We start from the raw sequence: 12,552 nt of genomic DNA, 5'->3' as shown, positions 1-12,552 counted from the left end.
AAAGTCCAAAGAAAAAGTTTTAAAAATTAGGTTTTTACTGTTTACTGAAGTCATAACTGCTGTTTCACCTACATATTCTTTCAAAGTCATTAATTTTTTGTGAATATACCAAGTAAATTGCCAATCTTAGCATCTGTTGGCATACTTGAAAGTGAAGTAAAGGAAGATAAGATCTGTTGGACATGCTGTGGCAATAAAAATTTATTTGAGAAGCTTGCATGCATCAGCATTTCAATAACTATTTCCATGACGTACCATTGCATTCTATAAATCCACTGTTCTCACTGATAATCATTTATTAGGTGATTTCCATTTCAAAGAGTTGTTGTTAAATTTTCATCTCCCTCTTATTCCACCCCTGTATCCTTCACAGAAAAAAGTTAAAGGACATTCATTTTGAAAGAAAAGATGAAACCAATCAGTGTTATCCTGTATAAGAGGTTTCCATACACAAGTAGTCAGATGGACAAAAATTTACTCCACATAATTCTTAAAATACATAGTTTCATCTTTTAAAAAAATAACTTTATTTTCCTATGTTCAGAGTTCTAGAAGCAACTGAATGTTTTGCTACAATATGTTACATAATGTGCCAAAGAGTGTCCAGTCTTCACAGCATCTCTGCTTATGGGACAGATTTTGGTCTCATTTATTTTTACATTAGTGCATTCTGCTTTTCTTTGTGGAGTTTTCACTGATTTAAGTTTTGTGCCACATACCAGAAGTAAACCCTAAAACCTCCACAGAACCTCACAATGTCCAGTAGTGATGCTTTTTTCCACAAGGAAAACCATGTTTAAAAAAAAGCTGTATGTTCTTGGCTTTTTTTAGAAGAAAATATTCAGAAGCTCTCTGCTCAGTTTCACCTTAGTCTGCAGGCTCTGAAACTTTATCAGTCTTCAGCCACCAGACTTCTGTGCAGACAACATTCATCAGTGTGGATCCCTCCTTTGCTTAAACATCTTTGGGTGCTTTTTGCATCAGTCTCCTCAAAAGTAACCAGAAAAGAAACAGGTGGACTTCTTTTCTCATCAAGCAGTTCGGTATGAATAATCTTTCTTTTACCCATGAAGTGATTTGATTCCATACCTCACACCACTTTGCTTTGCATTCTAAGTAACAGTGTACCCCCTAGTAGAACTGTTCTGGTCATTCCTATGAAGCTGTTCCTTCTAATGCCCAGTCTACAGCAGATACTCCATTTGCTGTAGAGTATCTCCAGAGTAACTGTTGCACAGCAGCTCTGTGTATGCGAGTGCACAGACATGAACTCACTAGGCTTGGACAGGGTGCTGAGAACCTTCGAAAGGGTGTGTTTAAATCTCAACTAATCCCTGGTATTACTGCTTGTACTCTGCTTAAATCATGGTAGTTTCAGTCTTTCCTGCCTGAAGCTTTATTAGTGACTTATTCCACATAATATTTACTAATTTCCACTTACCAGAGTTGTTTAGCCATAAGGTTCTTTGTTACTCTTCTTCTTGTTTTTAGACATGTCTCTGAGAAACTGAGAGTGAGGCTTTGTTATGCTGGGTCTGATCAATAAGTAATCAAAATACTCAAATCCTCCAAAGAATGGGGAAAGAGAGGCAGCTCTCAATCAGAGTTTGTGTCTTGGCTGGAGAAAACTTGGGTAGCTTTGCAGTGCTTTCTCTTGGTTAGGTTTGCCATCTGGCATCTCCCTCCTCTTCCTACATTTGTCAGGAAGTACCATCTAATCTTGGCTCCGAATGTGTGGGATACCCATGCCGATGTGCTCTGGCTTACAACAGTGATCCTTTACTTTGTTCCTCAGAGGGCAGCTGTTGCTGCTGTAGCTGCTTCTGTCATTTCTCACTCACCTTACTATTGTGCTGCCACTACGAAACTTTTCCCCTTGAACTTATTGCCCCTTAATGGGTCAATGTAACAACACTCTGCAAGGTCAGATATGTGGATGGGACAATCTCCAAGCTGCAGTGCCAGAGGACTGAAGTACTTCGTAGTCTATTCACGGTCTAGTAATGTCACAGCATGTACCTCAGCAGACACAGGATAATTCCACTTACACATTCAGCTCATTTGATCCAGAAATTTAAGAAAAGTTTATATTTTAAATAACGACAGAGACTCGGTCCTTTTCTTTATTTAGTGTGTAGAGATGGAATACCTGATCCCTACAACAGCAATTCTTCGTGATGGTGTGATGTAGTTGACACACAGACCATAGAGCAGAAAAATGAGGTTCTACAGGTTGAGGTGTCCAGTAGGAAAGCGTAGTGCAAATACTGATCACAGCTGATGTGTTGGGGTTTTTTGTTTGAGTGCTTGTTTGTTTTTAAGCAAATGAATTGCATTAAGACTAAGAAAAAGGAAGCAGCTGCTCTTTGTGTACCAATTCTTAAATTGCATTGACAAGTAACAGTAAAAGAGAGCTGAAGAATAGAGGGACATTTCAAAAAGTCATGGTTTGTTTTTTCAGAAATATTTTACTTAGGAAAAACTGTTTAATCCAGAAATTATTTGCTGATTTTTACTGTTTGGACAGAGTATTGTGGTGTTAATACCTAGTACACACTACTTGTTTTCTGTGAGTTCAGTTCTGTCAATTCAAAGACAGTCTGTTTAGTCAAGGGATGGAGTTGCCTCCAGTTAGGTGTCTGGGATGAGTTTTTCTGTTCATTTGAACCTACTTTCACATCAGTTTCACTAGAATGATAGAGAGTTCTTAGAACTATAAAGATGAGAATAGTTAGAGATGAGACTAGCATTTTCACTAGAATGATAGACATGAGGCTTAGTGGACTTCTATTATCTATTCACCTAAATAGTGAATCAGGATCAAATACTGAAATGCGTGTTTGTGGCTCCTCAGTACCACTTCCTACTACTTGCACCATTGAGAGGATTGTCAACAGTTTTCCTGGCTTTGCCCATGTCCTTTCCCCTTTTTTTTCCTCCTGAGGAAAGCTATCTTTCAGTCTATTTCTGCTGCTTCTTAGACACCTTTTTCTGAAATCCACCAAGTGAAGTGTGCTTTTTTGTCTGCTGAGTCTCTTAGCCAGGCAAAAAATACACCTCAAGTGACTGAAGACAGCAAATGGCACCAAAACCTTGTTTAGTGTTTAGCCCTAGGGGTGCAGCCATCCTATGTTGGGCAGCGTCAACACACAACATAGAAATCACCCTGGCCCACGAGAATTATTCAAGTATAACCTGAGAAAACGAGCTGATGCAACAAGTAGGAGAAAGGATATAAAAAACCAGTGTAATAAAATTGGTTGGTAAAATAAACATGGTCAAAGAACACCAGCTGCTTTTTTGCAGAGCCTATAAATCACTGAACAATGGCTGGAATGAGTTTAAAAGCATTTGAGGAAAAATAATTACTGTTGCTGTGGTTTCTGAGCATGTGTAAAAGAATGGATTCCAGTTGTATCTACATCTACTTCAGTAATTCACAGGCTATTACAGTTCATGACTATTTTATTTAAAAGTGTTATTATTTTTGAACCAAATTCCTGATGGCCAAAGCAGCTATGTTTACAATTCAGAGGCATAGCTCTGATGTCAAAGCTCCAGTAAAAGCATCTGTATTGTAAAACTTTCTGTGAGCTAATGGTGATTTCTTTTTTTTCTGAAAGAGGCATAACTCAAAACTGCTGTGACTTCTGATTTTGTCACGCTTTCTCAAAACATATGGAAAAATCACTACCTTCAAAAAGGTGGTCCTATGTTAAATGAAAAAAGTGTTCACTCAGGAGCACATCATTGGAAATTTACCCTCATGAGAATAATGGGCCTCTGCTTCTTCTGGCACCTTCACTGAGAGCGGACTTTGGATAGGATAAAGAATCAATGCTGTCCTTTGCCAATGGAATTTTTTTTTTTTTAATAGCAAGTATGATAATATAAGAGGTACTATGAAGCACCGTCTTCCACCTCAAATATGCTAATAGTTCAGGACTTGGATGCAGAATACAACTCTCTAATTCTGCATCCCATACTTCAATAAAATTGTCACTATGTTTACTGAGATCTGCCACAATATCAAGATGATGCCAAAATTTACTGTATACACCGTGTGTTTGATGTAATCAGTTCTCTCTGAACTGTGAGTCTAGGGGCAGATACAATTCCTATCCCTCACTCCATCTGGGATTTTTATACCATGAATATTAGAAAACTGTAGTCCTGCCAATTTGCTACTGTCACTAAGGACAAGACAATATTACTGGTCTTTTATTTTTAAAATAGAACTGGTTTTTATCATTGGTAAATTGCTTTTATCGTACATTACTCTTCAATTACAAACAGTAGAAACTAGAACTCAAAGTAAAAGTATGATTTCCTGCTGTTTCCCTCCTGACACTTCATGTTCAGGTACCTCTGAGCTTAAATGGCTCTGTTATCTCCACCACTTCTCTCATACCCTCCTGTAGGTGCATTTCATCAGTTATGTGGAAAAAAAACCCTCTCATTTGATTATTTTTTTTCCTAAATGAAAGATTATAATAATCAAAATACTTGAAAGCTACTATATATCCCATGGACAGAATTGTAATATAGGAAGGTAGAGGTATGTAGAAATGTTGAGGAATTACGTCTTTCAGCCTGAGGCTAAGTTTTATTAACTAATCTCTATCAAGCCTTAAATCTTCAGGCCAGATTTTAATAGATATTGCAGCTGATAATCACCAAGGGAACAGTTTAAATTCTTACCCTCCTGCTTTTGCAGCGTATGAACTAATATTTGGTTTTCAATAATCTTTTGTGGGTTTCCTTATCTTTAGTTTGGTACGTTTTACTGTCAAATTCAGTCTCAAGGGATCTCGTGCTTATCAGTTTCCAAGATGGTAGCAGGTGTAGTCTGTGGAGGATCTGCTATTATGCAGATCCTGTATTTTAAGAACCCTGCATTTTTTTGTTAGTAATGTAGTAATGTAAGGACACACAAGAGTCTTACTTTTCTGTGACAACAATTAATCATTTTTCAGAGAGTGTGAAGCTAAAACAAGTATATCTTTTCTTACACATGTATACCTCACAAGGGTCACGTTCCCACCCTTTACTAGTATGTTTTATTGCAGACCTCAGAGTATGACTTGAGACTTACGTGGGGAGTTAAAAAACATCATTTATAGGGAGGCTGTTGCAGATATTATAACAATTTTTAAGCAATAAAAGGTTAATAAAATTTCCAGTGATTCTTTTCCTCTAGGATTCCTAAAATCTATGACATACATGAAGTATAAACATAGTAGTGTTGTTGATTTTAGAATCATAGAATCATAGAATCATAGAATTATCTGGGTTGGAAGAGACCACTGAGATCATCAAGTTCATACAGGGAGTCTGAAACATTGATTTTAATATATAGCTTTGTTTATATATTTGATTAGATATTATATATAATTATATTTTAATTATATACACAGATATTTAATATATATTTATTTTTGCTAACTGTATGAGAGAGGAGAAAGGGGAATGGCTTATTGAAAAATATTGAACATTGTCAATCTCTTTGTTAGTGAATTGGAAAAAACTGAAAAAAATGCTTCCCGAGTACTGGCTCATTTTTTTCCTTCTAGAAATATATGGGACATTTTACTCTCTGAGCAATTTGGAAAAAAACCCTGAATTTGTACATAAAAGTGCACTTAGACTGGGAAGAAATCAAAGCCTTTTCATTACACCCTCCTGTTTCTACCACAGTTGTGTGGCACAGCTCAGTAGGGTAGGTAACTTGATAGAAAGAGAAACTCCTAGCAACTAAATTTAACTCTGGTTCAGGTGCAGTCTCTACCAACTGCCACCAAGTCCTGGAGATTTTCCAGTGTTGCAGACAAATGCCATAACTTCTCCAGATGAATGTATATGTGTTCTGATATAAAATTAATCCTGGATCTACATGAGTTTTTATTGTTCTCTGATGCAATTCATGAGAAGACTTTAATTTACCTTATTTTTGAAAGTAAACTGAGAGTTCTTGGTCAGTAAGAAGAGAAAAACTCCATTCTTTCCACAGGAAATAATAGCTATTGGAAATTTTCCATATCTAGGCTAATTAGGCACCAGACTAGGCACTATGGCTATTACAGCCTTGCAGGGGCTGTAATGATTTGCAAATTTAATTGCTCTGTGACTCTTTCAGGCTGTTGGAATTACAAGTCTAACCAAATTTCCTCAGAAAATACTGCAGACTGATTTAATGTGTTACTATAGAAAAAACACAAAACAAAAACCAGCCAACCAACAAACAAAAAACTCCCCCAACAAAAAAAAACCCCCAAACCCCTACAACACATTTTACTTGCTGCAGTAAGTTCATTTCTAGTAAACTGAATGCTTCTTTCCCTGAAAATCAGGTAGCCCTGAAACAAAATCACCAAAAAACTTATTTAAGTGCAAAGTGAGATAGATAAATAAAATGTGTGACTAACCAAGAAATCAGTTCCTGTAGTAATGTTAACCTCTTGACAACCTTTACACTTAGCATCCTACAGTATCTGTAAAGATGATGATAATGATGACTATTACTGTTATGTTTTTGAAGCACTAAACTATCCTAGACCAAGATAGGAGCTCCACTGTACTCATCACTTGAATATATATCTAGTTCTTCAGTAAAGATACAGCTTTCTGAACTGAAGAAAAGACAAAGCGAGTTTGATGAGCAATAGCAGGATTTCTTAGGTATTAACACGCACAATGTTATAAGCATTTATCTGAACTTTTTTTCTCTCTCTGTCAAGTCATAACTTCCTGTTCTCTCTTAGAATGTCTTTCAGCTCACACTGTGGCTGCAAGGGATCTACTTCTAAATTTTGACTCTGTCTTTCTCTCTTATGTGTTTTGCTACTGAAACTTGGTGATTTTTAAAATACAAATAAAAATCCAGACAGTTGTCTTGCAATTATCTTGGAAAAAGGCTTCTTTCCACAGGGTGCCTTCAGCCATCTTTGTGGTCTTGGTAGCTGATGTGCTGCCTGACAGGCTATGGCAGGCTTTGGGCTCTACCACAGCTTTGCCATCCTGGAAATAAAGCTCTAAGTAAAAAAACAACTCGTACAAAATGAACAAACAGAAAACCTACCAGGCCTTTTTGAATAGTCACATTTCTGCGTACTTGTTGCTAAAATAACCCCCTCAAAAAACCAAACAAACCAAAAAATCCTACCAAACAAAAAAAGCCAAATCCAGAGCTTAAACAAATATAGGCTCAAATATATCTGTAATCAGATAAAGCCAGACATCATATCAACTTGGATTCTTTCCTGTTTATAGGAAAAAAAGTCAGTAGACTTTTGCTAGCTACTGAATACACATATTGCTACTATTTTGAGTTGATTAGTTGATTAGACTGGATGGTCTTTTTTCTTATTTACTTAATTTTCACAATTAAAGAAGTCTATGTTTTAGGATCATCTTGGAATGAAAACCATAACAAAAAAATTAAAAGCCAAATATAAAGCATGTTAACCTACTACTTGAGAATGGATATATATTTAAAACTGCTCAAAAGCCGTGCAATTGCTCTCTAAGGTTTGATAATTTCCTCCTTCTTGGGTATTTCAAAAGGAAGCTTAAAGGATAACACTGGTGTCAAATTAGGAGTTGAGATTAGGGTTCCTTGTGTACAGAGTATTTTCCATAGTCCTTCAGCACTCTCTAGGGCACTATAGGAAGTGGATGTCTGTACACTGTTGTGCTGTTTCACCTAAACACCTTAATTAAAGAGGATAAAATCTCCTTATCCCCATTCTCTGCTACACTGCTGGAGAGCAGCATCTGGGAAGTGGGTTTACCTTGCTGGTTCTCCCCTTCTGTAAAATCAAGTAGTACAGAGCTACTGGTAAGAGCTCAGAGTAATGAAAAATTATAAGGGATATAAGCTGTGCACGTCACTGCCATGTGCCCCTAGAAAACATTAAACATCCTCTTATATGTAACAAGTACAGAAGGTGGTTGTATGGCTTTTTAGCTTTAGGCTGCCAAAGACTGCTGTTATTTGTTCAATTAATCTTCAGATCCAGACTTCTGGCTATTTCAAACCCATTGTTTAATGTTCACTGAAGAAAGCAGTTTGTACACTGGAAAGTTTGGTCTTGAGTCTTATTTGTAGTTAATGCAATATCTTTCAGCACTTATGTTAAGCACAACCTTGTGTGCATGTGCATGGCTTCACAACAGTCTGTGGGGAAAAAGGAAAAGCAAAGGAATTAGTCTGAAACATGTTTCACTATTATGCTGCTGAAAGTTCCTCTAGGTGTTTGTGTTTTCATGATTTGGATGGTAGAATTAAAACAGCTAAAAATTTATCAAGTCTAACTTAGATGTTCACTTCAGAAATGCAGTGGATCAAAAAACTGTTTTCCTTGGATTGTTTGCTACAGTCTCATCTCCAGAACATAAAACAAATGGATGGAAACAACCTTTCCAGTGTTCATCATTATGCTTAGGAAAATGAGAACCATATCAACATTGCCAAGTTGCTGAACTGTCTCTGAGTAGAAGGCAAAGCATGATTCCCACAGGTTCTGGATTAGGAACTGAACAATCACTTTCGGCAATATGATTTTATATCATTGCAGCAACTAACTCAGTAAGCATCTGTCTCCAGGTACCATCCTGCTTTGATAGAAGCATGAGAAAAGGCTGAAAGATTTTTCCAAGCTGTTATTCAGATATTGATTTTGATAAATTGGTAAATGGTTTTCAGGTCTACAAGCCTAATTTTCCCTCTGTATGCAATAACAGCAATCACCAAAATAAAAAAAAAATATTTTGCTTGGACTAAGAATGTCCTAGCAATCCTTTATAATTTGCATGTTTTCAGAATTTTCCCTCTGAAGCTTTTGAGGGAGCTTTCCCCTCTGTGGGAAACATCAACATTTTGTGATCTGATTTGGAGCAGATGTTAATTTGAAAATGCCAGTAAAACAGGGTGACTTCCTGCTAGCTCTGCTGAACACAGACTTATAATGAATCATAAAATGATTTGGGTTGAAAAGGACCTTAAGGAACATTTAGTTTCAACCCCCCTGCCAAGAGCAGGGAGACATTTCACGTGACCAGTTTCCCTCATCTAACCTGGCCTTAAACAACTCCAGGGATGGGAGAACCACAAGTTCTCTGGACAACCTGTTGCAGGGCCTCATCACCCTCACAGTAAAGAAATTCATCCTAATATAAAATCTTTACCCTGATGTTTCTTTCTCCATTCTTTAAACTTGTTTGAATTAGATGCAGTTGTTTGTCAGGCCAGATTTGGAATGAAAACATGAGTGATATGTAAGTAGGCTCTTGCTTGTAAGATTCAGATGTGTTGTCAATTTTAGGAATCCTCTAAACATGGAAAGAGTTAAAGTGTAGAAAGGAGACACTGGTTATTCTGCACAGGGTGCAAGGAGGAAGTTTTCCACAAATTAAGCACACTAAGGAGTAAAAAGCAAGAGAATTTACGCATTGAATTCTACACAACCACCCCAATCTAACATATAGTTACAACCTACCTATTGCATAATTGTTTAGCTTGTAATGGCCAGTCTTCATGAACAAAGAACCGGGGAAGGTCTTTACACCTTCCAGCCTGCGCATTGGATTTTTTAGGTGAGACACAGTGTGCGCGGAACTGAGCCCACCCTTTAATCCTGAGGTTCATCTGCCGGGGCCAAGCGAGCTTGGACGGTGGCAGTGAGGTCCTCAGGACGTAGATGGATTGCCTTACAGGGCTAACGAGCTCCATCTGCCCGGGGAGGGGCCCTGACCGGGAATCGAACCCGGGTCTCTGCAGTGACAGTGCAGCACCTTTTCCCCTAGACCACTGGGGGCTCCCTGTTTAGCTTGAGCAGCCTGATGTAAAACATGTCACTGCGCCCATAGGGGCCTCTTTGAGGGTCTCTGGTGGTCATCTAGGGAGGTGCTCCCTGCTCAGCTTTGAGCAAAGTTAAACTCAGGACACTCATTGCCCAGGGCTGAGTGGCAAATAGGATGTGATCTGTAGCTCTGGCTTAAACAATTGCCAAGAAGGACATAAAATTCAAAAGCTTTAGGTAAGCACTGAACAACACCTGCTCTAACACACCTGATTACACCTTTTAATATTCAAAAGAGGGGTAAAGGTCAGAAGGGACAGGGATGTTGAATTCTGCTGAAAGACTCAGAGCTTAAAGATACAGAGCATTCTGCTTAAAATGCAGAGAATTCTGCTTAAAGACATCACATGTATCAGTTATTCGTTTTACAACATGCACCGGTTCTGTTTTAAGAGCAATATCTGCAGTGCACCATGTTCAGATTGTTTTGTGACCATGACACTATATGAGGTTCGTGTTTTATATTAAGTTGTAAAGTGCTGGGGTAATACCATATGACTGTTGCCAAAAATGAAGAGATATTGCTTTATAGCAAATTGGATGGAAGGCTAATCTGGTGCTCTGACATGGATCTGCTCAGGCGTTCTCCTTACGGTGAACTCCCACTGGAAGAACAAAAGATTTTTATAATCCAAAAAACATGCTTTTCACTGAAAACACTAGAAATGTCATTCTTTTGAAAAAAAGAAAACACAAACCATAAAATTAGGGAAAAACAGAAGTAAAAAGGGTTGGTATAAGACTTACATTCTGCTATTGTCTTACCAGCCAAATGCTTTTGTTGCTGGAACATCTCCCTCCTGAGATGGCACATGAGTTTGAGCTGGGCCTGGTAGAAGACAAAGCCTTGTATTTTGCCCCCTGCTCTTGGGAGTTCTCCCTGCCTCAGTCTTCTTAAAAGAACATACAGATCTAAGGCAAGAGCACAACCAATACTCTTTGTGATATACAAAATGATCACACAGTTTTCTTGGGCTTTCCTTCTAATTTTGGGTGTGGAGAGGGCCTATGGCTGAAGGTGTTTTTTCCAGAATAGTAGTAAAAGATCAAGCACTTGGCTCTTATGAAGAAAAGCTGCAACTGCTGATTGTTTTTATATGGAATTTCTTTTATAAGATATGAAGATATACTGACATTTCAATATCTACGGTGGTTGCAGACTGATGTAGGAAATAATTAATTTAAATATTCTAATTACTGAAAAGATGGTATCATAGAATCTCAGAACGCTTTGGGTTGGAAGATACCTTAAAGATCATCTAGTTCCAACCCTCCAGCTGTGAATAGGGACACCTTTCACTAGACTGGATTGCTCAAAGCTCCATCCAACCTGGTCTTAAACATTTCCAGGGATCGGACATCTGCAACATCTCTGGGCAACCTGATTCAGAACCTCACCACCCTCACAGTAAAGAATTTCTCCCTAAAGTCTTATCTAAACCTACTCTTAGTGTGAAACCCTTCCTCCTTTTCCTGTCATTACATGCTCTTGTATAAAATCCCTCTCCATCTTGCAGGTTCTCTTCAGGTACTGGAAGGCTACTTTGGTAAAAAAGAAAAAAAAAAAGAAAAGGAAGAGAGGAATTGTAATCCAAAAGCAACTGTGCCTCCTGCTCATTACAAAGAGGAAGTATTTCCAAGGCAGCAAAAATGTCATTCAAGGACTCAAGGGTGTAGAAAACTAATGAAGAAAAGTTTTGGCAGAGAGATTTCAATTCTTGCTTTAAACTGCTCAAGTGAGACATCAGTATACAAAAAGACCAACTGTGAACAAAATTAATGCTTTGCAGCTATGCAAATTTTTACCACGCATAGGAGGATAATAATATGATAAAGTAGTTACTCTGCATTGTAATACTGCCAGTGACTGTTGGATCAAAGACAATGAAAAAATCTGATGATGTGTATCACGTTGTGATAAGAATCTATTAATTATCATACACTTTTGTGTGCCAACATGTTCATAGATTATGCAGCTTGCAGGAGTCACAAAAGGTCTGGAACACTGGCGTATATTGAGGACTTTGTGTCAAATTACTGAATAAGTGGTTACCCAGAGTGTTAACATATACTAGAATCTTTCTAAAGCAATTGTCATCCAAGCAATACCGTAGCAAACTGGATTTAGAGGTCAAGAATGTCTGGTGCAAGGAGTTTTTATCTTTTCTTCAATGCTTGTGCAGAACAACCTACCTGAGAGAAAGACCCCATAGCAGGTCTGTTTCTTTTCTCCTTCTGTGGTTATGATCAGGAGACCCCGTGGGAAGAGTGAGCTGATCTCTTCTAGATATGCAACCCATGAGTACCTCAAAGGGAAATATTTTTCTCTCTGCTTCTCACTTGCTTCACCTGTGAGCTTTGCCTCACTTCAGAAATATGCAGGGGTCTTAGAGAACTCCTGGAGAGGGTTGTGCTTCCAGAGCAAATATATCTTTGAAAATCTGCAGTGAAAACAAACTAGAGTCTCATATGGACAATTTGAAACAGATTTTGACATGTCATATGATAACTAAACTATCTCCACATTTTTATAAATTCATAGATGTATATGCTTTTCACATATGAGAGATACACCACAGTCCTGGATGGAGAAAATACATACCAGGGTTGCTACAACCAGGACCTCCTCTTTGGGCAGCTGCAGTTTCTAGTGAGCTGGAGGTATAAAGGGACAGTTATGCCATTAGTACCA

The sequence above is a fragment of the Empidonax traillii genome, unplaced genomic scaffold (assembly GCF_003031625.1).
Source record: "Empidonax traillii isolate 1590-97213 ecotype Southwest subspecies unplaced genomic scaffold, ASM303162v1 scaffold3:size4013460, whole genome shotgun sequence".
NCBI classification, from domain to species: Eukaryota; Metazoa; Chordata; class Aves; order Passeriformes; family Tyrannidae; genus Empidonax; species Empidonax traillii.
The sequence above is the reverse complement of the archived record's forward strand: the minus strand, read 5'-3'. Positions refer to the sequence as shown.